This window comes from Ascaphus truei, chromosome 7, assembly GCF_040206685.1.
Source record: "Ascaphus truei isolate aAscTru1 chromosome 7, aAscTru1.hap1, whole genome shotgun sequence".
In the NCBI taxonomy this organism is placed as follows: domain Eukaryota; kingdom Metazoa; phylum Chordata; class Amphibia; order Anura; family Ascaphidae; genus Ascaphus; species Ascaphus truei.
In genome coordinates this window covers 98,170,620-98,181,756 of record NC_134489.1, presented here as the reverse complement: position 1 = coordinate 98,181,756, position 11,137 = coordinate 98,170,620, and the positions used below count along the sequence as shown (strand labels likewise).

General features: G+C 46.8%; 1 long non-coding RNA gene across 1 annotated transcript; it reads right to left on the bottom strand.

Annotated features, from left to right (window-relative positions):
• Positions 1-330: 330 nt before the first annotated feature.
• LOC142498573 (uncharacterized) lies at positions 331-4,806 on the bottom strand. The gene is made up of 3 exons (XR_012802485.1): positions 4,609-4,806; positions 2,592-2,652; positions 331-2,395 (listed from the first exon to the last, which is right to left on the bottom strand). It is a non-coding gene; the product is annotated as an uncharacterized LOC142498573 (long non-coding RNA).
• Positions 4,807-11,137: the final 6,331 nt, after the last annotated feature.

The window sequence follows — 11,137 nt, the reverse complement described above, 5'->3', positions numbered from 1 at the left end:
CTCACTGCCCAGATGAGCTTACAATCTATGTTGTCTGTGCCTGAGGCACAGGGAGGTAAAGTGACTTGCCCAAGGTCACCAGGAGCTGACACCGGGAATTGAACCAGTTTCCCCTGAATCAAACTCAGAGTAATTGTTTTTCAGAGTCGGTGTCTTCACTCACTGATCCGCTCCTTCAGTCGGTGAACTCAGTTTAAATGCCCACTCCTTGTGCCTGGAAAATTGCGCTGTGTTAGCCAACAGCGTCATGTAAGAAAAAAATATTCAAACAAATAATGTACTTGTGGGAAATGTCCTTCCGGCTCAGGGAGTAAAGACACTGACTGGCCCTGAGTTTGAATCAGGGGAACCTGGTTCAATTCCTGGTGTTGGCTCCTTGTGACCTTGGGCAAGTCACTTTATCTCCCTGTGCCTCAGGCACCAAAAACATAGATTGTAAGCTCCACGGGGCAGGGACCTGTGCCTGCAAAATGTCTCTGTAAAGTGCTACGTAAAATTAGCAGCGCTATACAAGAACATGCTATTATTATTATTTATTATCTGCTTTGTAATCATCCCTCGTTTCAGCAACTTTACCATAGTGTTGCTTTATGTTGCTCAGTCTCGGGTGATCCCTGATAATCCCCAAATAGAAAAGCTATTGACTTCTTCTCTGGCAGCAAACATGCAGCAAAGTAAAACCGTGGGACTGGTCATTGTTTATTAACTCTGAATGACTGAATTGTACAAGTCTCTTTATTTGCTGGGGAGATTACTTGATGCTTTGTTTGTAATGCAGAGATAAATCGTTCCCGTCACCAGGAGAGACAAGTGTTAATCTAATTGGTTATGCAATGGCACAGAGTGCACAGGAAGAGGAGACCTGTGAGTTGCCATTACTGTGTTGATCCATGTCACGAATGGCACACCTGTAATGGCACACCTGTGAGCACGTGACTTGTGTATGTGACAAGGGTTAATACACACAGCTGTCCAGGTGACTCTCACTTATCTCTCCGCAGGGTCCCTAAAATCAGTACTATCTCCCCTCTATCCGCCACAATAAATATCTCAACCCGCTACCATCACCAAAAATAGTTTCAAGTCTTGCCTGCGGGTTTTTTGGTCTTTGTTTTATAGGAAACAATATCTACTTATTAACACACAAAAACCTATGGCCGAAACTGTGTCCGGAAATGCAGTTACTCTCTTTAAAAGCAAAGATCAATTAGGGCTCAAAGACAATACTTTGTAGATTTAATATACAATAGTAGTACAGTATTTCGTTACAGGAAAAAAAGTGTGTGTGTGCCGAGCACGGGCATTTTAAGTGAAACGTCTTTGTCTTTTGTCTCTGTTTTGTCACAGAAATTGTTTTTGTGATGGTGATGTTTTTAATTAAAAATCAAAACACAATTTCAGTGCCAAAACGCAAAGAAGTTTGACTTAGAACGCGTGTTTTAGCTATTTGCACTTCTATATTTATAGCAACTGTGAATTCTTGTGTACGTCACTGTGTGTGCGTGCGTCACTGTTTGTGTGCGCGTGTCAGTCAATGTGTGTGTGCGTGCCAGTCAGTGTGTGTGTGTGCATGCGTGTCAGTCAGGGTGTGTGTGTGCGCGCGTCAGTGTGTGTGTGTGCGCGCGTCAGTCAGTGTATGTGTGTGCTCGTCAGTCAGTGTGTGTGTGCGCGTCAGTCAGTGTGTGTGCGCGTCAGTCAGTGTGTGTGTGAGCGTCAGTGTGTGTGCACGTGTCAGTCAGTGTGTGTGTGTGTGTGTGTGTGCGCACGTCAGTCAGTGTGTGTGTGCGTGTGTGTGCGCATGTCAGTCAGTGTGTGTGTGCGTCAGTCAGTGTGTGTGCGCGCGTCAGTCAGTGTGTGTGCGCTCGTCAGTCAGTGTGTGTGCGCGCGCGCACGCATCAGTGTGTGTGTGTCACTCTGTGTGTCAGTGTGTCAGTCAGTGTGTGTATGTGTTTCAGTGTGTGTTTTGCAGGCTCTCCCAGGGGCTCTCTCTCCCCTCCCCCCGAGCAAAGGGGACCCAGCGTGCTCAGCTTTCCCCCTCCCTCCGACAATGCTGCTGCGGTGGGCACACGGCGCGCTGAGCGCTCTCTCCCCCCCCTCTGGCGGTGATGCGGGGACACAGCGACCGGATCGCAGCCCCCCCTGTCCAAAGAGGAGAAGATCTCGGGGGAGCCGTGGCACAGAAGTTTGGTTGGAGTGGGAGAGGGGAAGGGGGGGGGGGGAGTGTGTTCGTTCCTCCTCTCCGGTGACTGGTGGGAGCTGGCAACACTGACCTCACTGATGGCCTCTTCTGCCAGCAGTGACGTCACTTCCTGCACTGTACTTCCGTCACCATCAAGGCAATTTACTGCCAGGGAAATTTTCACGTGGTACAGTAGGTGCCGCTAAAGAAGTTTCCCTTCAAAAAACAATGTTACAAGAATAATAGTGTAATATATGCAGTTTCATACAAATAATGAGATGAAACAGACAGAAATTCCTAACATACATTACCACATATTAAGCTTCTCAAATGGTCTTTATGAGAATTCACGTGTCATAGCGTTAACACTCCCTTTGTTGAATTCTAACTCTGTTATAAAGGTGAAGCCCACCTTTTGCGGTTGTGTCCTTAACTCCCCTCATCCATCTCCTGGGCCACTTACGACGGCAAACCTGGTTTTAGACATAGAATATTTCAGAGTAAAAACAATCCATAACGAATGATGGGACACGTATTAATGTCACCAGCTCATCAAAATGCACGTTTACACCTCTATTCTGACACACCCATGTCCCTCTTTGATGGACAAATGGATATTTCACATACGCAGCCTAACTAGTTCAGCATCTTTGGACTCAGTTGAAACAGCTGAACGTGCAGGTCAGAAATACATATATCTTATTCTTGGGAATCATATCAGATCCAAGATATAGTTTATTTTATACAGTTTGTCACCTTTCTCTGCTACTCGAAGGGGGGATTTCAGGAATATATTGTCTCCTTTGAAGATGACACCCAGGGCCTCTGGTAATTCTGGGTGCTGTCACCAGACCTCCCTAATATAAACATGTCATTTTGTTGGGTCATCAATGACAACCCCAGGTTAAGATCTGATCCTCTGGGTGACAATTTACTATAAACAGTTGGGTTATGGCTTCATCGTCCCACGGACCCAGATCAGGGTGCTCCTAGATACTGTAACCCCCACTAGGAACTGTTATCCAAACAGGTTTTTATTTTACTGACCAATAAATACCTAGGTCAGTTTGACTTTACATAGAACAAAAATAGGTCTTAAAAAAAAATATATATACGTTAACCATTTGTGTACCAATTATTAAAATGCTGATTATTTTAATGGTCTTATCAGTAAAATCCATTTGAAGATATCAAGCCTTCAATGAATCTACACTTCCATCAGAACCAATACAGCTACTAGAACTTTGCACCACAATGACTGTGTCACATAATCCATATATAGTTTACTTATCAATTATAATGTTCCGAGCTGAGAACTCCATTGTTTGTTTCCTCCTCCTATTAGTCTTAGCGCACACCCGTTATCTTATATTACAGCGTCTGTGCGATCGATGACATAGTACAGCGCTTCCCAACCTTTGTTACATTGTGTACCCCTTGCTAGAAAATATAAATACATATTTTTGCCTTCTCATCAGACTATTGCTAACAAAACGGTGTGACCGCCCCATTTATTTTATTTATCAAATATTTTACCAGGAAGTAATACATTGAGAGTGACCTCTTGTTTTCAAGTATGTCCTGGGCACAAAGTAACATTACAATGTATAGTTGCAAACATGTTTAATGGAGGAAACAGTCCAAGTCTGGAAGGAACTTAGACAGAAAGCGTATTTGAGGGACTCGGGTAAATTGTTCCAGCCCAGGCAGTATAGTGTCCTTGTGAGGGGCAACACGCTCTTAATAAGGCCCCAAACTGTCCCATGTGTGCAGTGTGAGGGGTATAGTGGTCAATCGCTGAGGGACCTTTAACATCACGCCCCACACCTTGTGGATGCAAAGTATTGTGGGGGGTGACTTTAGAAGCTCCTGCTGTCAGTGACAGCGATACCCCCTCGCAGAGGTGCAGTTTGGGGTATTACTGCATGCGCAGTCCCCACACAGGCTCAGGAACCCGCTATACTGCCTGGGATCCAACGTTACAGATTTTTTTGGGGAGAAACCCTTGTAGACACCTCACAAACCCCTAGGGGTGTGCGAACCCCCCCCCCGTTGGGAGTCACGACATAGTCGATGTCTGCAGTTTGATGACATACTGAGATCACATAGACATTCTGAATATTAGAAGGTATTATGTAACTATAATCCCTCCTTAGCTGGCCTGTCCTCTGAATGGTAGCACATAGAAGCTGTAGAAAGTTACCAGCCTAGCCCTGGCATGGGATGTGTTACAGGTGGATATACAATGTAAGGCACACTAAATGCCCCCAGGAGAGCAGAGAGTGTATGTTAGTGATGTACCGAGTACCCGGAATTACCCGGTACCCGGCGGATTTTCAGCTACCTGGAAATTACCCGGACCCGGCAAGTGAGAAGTGGGTCCGGCGCCGGGTAATGTCAGGGTAGCTGAAAAAGACGTCATTGCTTACCTGATGTCAGCGACGGAAGGCGAGGAAGACCAGTGAGGAAGCCTGCGCCGACATCTGCGCAGGTCAGCAGAGGTCCTGTGGCGGTGGCAGCATCAGCAGTGAGTGTTCAGCCCGCGCGGGAGCTGCAGGACTCCATAGCAGTGTGAGCTGGGGAACCATGTGACCGGAGCAGGAGCAGAAGCGTTCCTATTGGACAGCTGGCTGGGGACAAATCGGGTGTACAGTGTAACTACCCATGTTCTTTCACACCTCGAAGGTCTCTCCTTCAGATGTAATCATCATCATCATTGTTTATTTTTTAAGTAAATAAAGGCCTCCACTTAAGGGGGCATTGCAATACCTTACAGTCAGGTTGAGAACTATAATTAAATACAATTATTTAGTTACACAAGGGACATACAGGAAAAGCCAGGGTTATAATAATAAATGGCTGCATTAAATGAACAAAGGTTATACTCATTCAGTTTACAGATATGTAGTGGACAGTCAGAGATATGATTATGGGCACAAGTAAAATGTTACGGACAGGATTTAAATTGTGTTTGAAGAGGTAGGATAGGCCTGCTATGTGTTAGAAGAGGTAGGACAGGCCTGCTATGTGTTAGAAGAGGTAGGATAGGCCTGCTATGTGTTAGAAGAGGTAGGACAGGCCTGCTATGTGTTAGAAGAGGCAGGATAGGCCTGCTATGTGTTAGAAGTGGTAGGATAGGCCTGCTATGTGTTAGAAGAGGTAGGATAGGCCTGCTATGTGTTAGAAGAGGTAGGATAGGCCTGCTATGTGTTAGAAGAGATAGGATAGGTCTGCTATGTGTTAGAAGAGGTAGGATAGACCTGCTATGTGTTAGAAGAGGTAGGACAGGCCTGCTATGTGTTAGGAGAGGTAGGATAGGCCTGCAATGTGTTAGAAGAGGTAGGATAGACCTGCTATGTGTTAGAAGAGGTAGGACAGGCCTGCTATGTGTTAGAAGAGGTAGGATAGGCCTGCTATGTGTTAGAAGAGGTAGGATAGGCCTGCTGTGTGTTAGAAGAGGCAGGATATACCTGCTATGTGTTAGAAGAGGTAGGATAGGCCTGCTATGTGTTAGAAGAGGTAGGATATACCTGCTATGTGTTAGAAGAGGTAGGATAGGCCTGCTATGTGTTAGAAGAGGTAGGATAGGCCTGCTATGTGTTAGAAGAGGCAGGATATACCTGCTATGTGTTAGAAGAGGTAGGATAGGCCTGCTATGTGTTAGAAGAGGTAGGACAGGCCTGCTATGTGTTAGAAGAGGTAGGACAGGCCTGCTATGTGTTAGAAGAGGTAGGACAGGCCTGCTATGTGTTAGAAGAGGTAGGATAGGCCTGCTATGTGTTAGAAGAGGTAGGATAGGCCTGCAATGTGTTAGAAGAGGTAGGACAGGCCTGCAATGTGTTAGAAGAGGCCCTGCCTCAAGGAGCTTACAATCTATAGGCAGGGAAAGTAGACATTGGGTACAGGGGGCGAGAGGGTTGGTGAGTTTCAGAGGCTATAGAGTAGCTGTAACATGACCAAACAGTAACTCAAACCAATGGCGATTACTGGCGGATTGGGTGCAAAGCATTGCAGCGTGGTTATGAACTGTGGCCAAGGAAGGGAATACATGTCAAGCAAAAAAGGAGTCTGTATTAAAGTTATAAATAGATGTATTGGGGACACTTTCTTCTGTGGACTCTGCATAAAACAGGCAAATTTATTAAACTAACACAGCGAGACTTTTTTTTTTTTTTTTTACAAACTATTGGTTTTATTCCCAAGGTGGAGGAGGCTTGGCGCCGGGGAGGCTGGGGTTTGCGGTGAGGGGGGGTGAGGGGTTTGCGGTGAGGGGAGGCAGGGGTTTGCGGTGAGGGGGGTGTGGGGGGTTTGCGGTTAGGGGGTGTGGGGGGTTTGCGGTGAGGGGAGGCTGGGGTTTGCGGTGAGGGGGGCACAGGGGTGTGTGTGAGACACTGTTAGCCCACACCGGCCAATGAGAGGTGTGTGGGGGCGGGCGGGCCAAGGGAGCCATCTCATTGGCCTGAGGTGGAGTGACGGGCCAAAGGTCCAATGCGATTGCCCCTAGGGACAGGGAGACACAGGACAAACTGACACGCATACAACGGTTTGAGAAATATATATATAGATGCAGAAATAATAGATAATAAATTGTTCGGATTTATTTGAATTGCTGGCTTTAAAGCAGCGCTGGGTGGAAGGACATTGGGGATCTAGAGCAGGGGTGCTCAACTCTAGTCTTCAAGCCCCCCCCCCCCCCTCCCTCCAACAGGTTAGGTGGATATCCCAGCTTCAGCACAGGTGGCTCAATCAGTCTCTGCTTCAGCACAGGTGGCTCAATCAGAGGTTAAGTCTTGGACTGTGCCTCTGATTGAGCCACCTGTGCTGAAGCAGGGGTATTCTGAAAACCCGATCTGTTTGGGGGGGGATTTGAGGACTGCAGTTGATCACCCCGTATCTAGGCACCTGTGATGGTATTTTTACTGTAGACTAGGGGGCACTACACTAAGCAAAGTAAGTCAATGCCAGTAGGTGGCACTGTTGCTTTAAAAGTGTCAGTCTTGTCCTTGTGCTCCAGAGAGATTTCTGCTCTCCATTTAATACATGGTGTATGTACACGCTGAACGTGTACCAGCAGGTACACAGAGGAGAAATCCCACGAGTGGTGCAATCCACCAGTCACAGTATTGTAGAGGAATATTGGTGGATAATAAAACTTAGCTGTCACGTACGGCACACCTGTGAGCACGTGACCTGCATATGGGAGAAGGGTTAATACACAGCTAACTAACTGACCCACTTTTCACTTTCCGCAAAGGTCCCTCAAATGAGTAATATCTCCCCTCAATCTGTCCTAATAAATCACCTGTCCCAAAAAGCACACACGGGAGCATGCGACTTAGATATGCAACCAGGGTTAATACACACGGCTACTCCAGCCAACTCCCCTTTCTCCTGCGCAAGGGACTTTCAATGAGTTAATTAACCCTTACTCATTGCAATCATATCCATCCACTTCCACCACCCAAGAAATATGCAATATTATATATATATATATAACAAAAAAGGACAGCGTGGGTTCCATAGCGTAAATCGGTAAAAGGTTTAATAAAGCAAGATAAAATCAGGCCACTCACAAAAGTCGGTAGAACGAGCGCATTGAATCTGTATAAGGATATCATCTGAATGATCCGCCGGTAGACAGCTGGAACTTGTGGTTGGCGACATGTGACATGTATCCGCTTCCAGATCCGGGTGCGCTCCAGAGATGTGCGTCCACACAATAGTCCCCCCGGCACAATCGTATCACCTTTCCTGGTTCCACAGCTGCTATCCGTATACTCGTTCTCACAGACGCCTTGGTGAACAGTCCTACTGCATAGCCCTATGCTACCGTCGCAACGATATTGGCGACTTCATCAGGGGTTATATCAACCGGGGATATATCTACCAGGGTCTCAGGTTTCTGTTTATTAAAGAAAAAACTACACTTAACACACAAAAATCTGTTATAGCAAAATGTTTTACGAAAATTTACTTTACTCTCTACAGATCGTGCAACAGTTCATTCACAGCCCACAGCATTACTTATTAAAGGTTTAATGTAATATATATACAAATACAGTGCTTAGGTTACAGAAAACATTATTACAGAAGGGCCCAGCCCATATGGCGGGTTCCGTTCCAGGGTGCCACCGGAAAGCGAAAATCGCCGAAAAGCGGAACATAGCATTTGCTATGTCCACCGGCGATTTTCCGTGTCTCCTACCCCTTTTGCGCATGCGCAGACTCGGCAGTCCCCCTTCTGAGCATGCGCAAACTCAGCCGTTCCCCCGTACTGCGCATGCGCGAATTTGGCTGCTCCCCCTTCTGCACGTGCGCAAACTCGACCATTTCCCTTCTGCGCATGCACGGACATGATGGCCCCCTTCTCGGTACCGCCGTATTGGCGGATCGCAGAGAAGCGTAACGCCGAGAAGCGGGGCCCTACTGCACAAGAACATACAGTTACAATAAATACAGAACAGTTTCTTAAAATAGAAGTATAAAAGGAGCAGAATTCCTTATACGTAACCACCCCCTCCGCGTGGAGTCCTAGTTGAAATCCCTAGCGCTTGAGCCCTACAATGGAGGGGGGTAGCAGGATAGGGATGGGAACAGAGATCCCCTATAAAGAATATTAGACTAAAAAGCAGATCAGAACCGGATGTAAATGCCATACACCAGTGTAATGAGTAAAGCTTGCTGAAGCGATCAGCTATAGTTACCATAAGAAAGATGTACTGACGAACAGCTGATGTCCTATTGCGGGGACAAACACCGCCAGGACAAGTAGAGCCGGCATGGACCCACGGACTGATGTATATACCTCTGCATAGAGAATAGCTTACCTTCTTAGGGTTGCCACCTTCTTAGGGTTGCCACATTTAAGTTTTTATAATACAGGACCCACCCTCCCCCATAATACACACACAATCCTCTCCCTCCCCCCGCTCACAACACACACACAATTTTACCTTGGGGGAGGGGGGAGGGGGGAGGGGGTGGTGGGCGCCTCCGGTGCCGCGCTTGTCTCGTGGGTGGATGAAGAACTTGGGGCCTGGACTTCTGGGGCTGGCTTGGAAAGCTGGGGCCCCCCCACACAGGACAGTTGTCCCAGCTCTCCCCCCTGAACATACGGGACAATTATGCGACAGACCTTTCAGGGACAACGGGACAACCCAATAGGAAAAGGAAGAATCACGTACATACGGGACGTCTGGCAGCCCTATACCTACCTACTTCACCACCCGCATAGCAATTAACGGGGTGTTGCAGAAGTACAAGGAAGCTGCAATTTCTTAGACTCTTTCTGCTATGTCTCCTACAGACCCACGTCACCTCCCAGGAGCACAGCCTTTGAAGTAGGTGAACTCAGTTTTAATTCCCAGTGTCGGACACCCTGTTCCGGCAAAATTATATGTACAGCGCTGTGTAAACTGTCAGCGTCATGTAAGGGGGGAAACAATTCAAAGACAATGTACTTGTGGGAAATGTCCTTCCATGGGAGAGCTTTTTAAGAATGACCACTGTGTTGTGATCTGCTTTGTAATCATCCCTCGTTTCAGCATCTTTGCCATAATGTTGCTCAGTCTCGGGTGATCCCTGATAATCCCCAAATGGAAAAGCTATTGACTTCTTCTCTGGCAGCAAACATGCAGCAAAGTAAAAGTGGGACTGGTCATTGTTTCCTTGTTTATTAACTCTGAATTGTACAAGTCTCCTTATTTGGTGGGGAGATTACTTGATGCTTTGTTTGTAATGCAGAAATAAATCGTTCCCGTCATCAGGAGAGATAAGTGTTAATCTAATTGGTTATGCAGCACACACTCTCATCATTCTCTCTTCTCCCATGCTTTCAATCTCTCTCTCCTTCATCCCTCCATTCTATCTCTCCACATCCCTCTCTTATATCTCTCCCCCATCCCTCCATTCTCTCCATTCTCTCTCTCCTTCATCCCTCCATTCTATCTCTCCTTCATCCCTCTCTTCTATCTCTCCCCCAACCCTCCATTCTCTCTCCTTCATCCCTCCATTCTCTCCAGGGTCACGAATGATGTATGAATAGTTCCAGTAAGCTTAACTCATGCCTTCCCTCTTTCAAAGCACAACAAGTCCTTTTGTCTTTCTTAGTTTTATTGAGGGAAAATCACAGGAAGAAAGGTACTTGCAGATGTAGTGTGGGTAGAGAGTGCTTCTCTGTCTGAAGTGCAGTGTATCAAGGATAAAGCAGTGTAAAACAGAAAGGTCTCGCTGGGGTAAATAGCAGGCAGGTACTCACTCAGAGTCCAGGGTGAAAAGGAAGTGAGGAGCAAGGGTCACACTAGAAGGGAAGTGAGACTATACTAACTGTCAGCAAGGACAGGGGGGTAGGAATAGCCCACTCTCAGCTAGGAGAATAGAAGATTGCAGGCAACCAACACAGGCTGTGTAAACAACATGTAACAATAATGTTGCCTTTTCACATGCAGCTAGCTGCTGGGACAGGGAAAATAACAGGCAGCTAAACTAGGGAGACATGAATCCCATGAGCTGCAAAGGGAGACAGAGAATATGGAATCTAGTTCCAGTTACAGTTTGTAATGCAAAAATAAATCGTTCCCGTCATCAGGAGAGATAAGTGTTAATCTAATTGGTTATGCAGCACACACACTCTCACCATTCTCTTTTCTCCCATGCTTTCATTCTCTCTCTCCTTCATCCCTCCATTCTATCTCTCCCCATCCCTCTCTTCTATCTCTCCCCCATCCCTCCATTCTCTCTCTTCCATCTCTCCATTCTCTCTCTCCTTCATCCCTCCATTCTCTCTCCCCTCACCCCTCCATTCTCTCTCCCCTCATCCCTCCATTCTCTCTCCCCTCTTCCCTCCATTCTCTCTCCCCTCATCCCTCCATTCTCACTCCCCTCATCCCTCCATTCTCTCTCCCCTCTTCCCTCCATTCTCTCTCCCCTCATCCCTCCATTCTCTCTCCCCTCACCCTC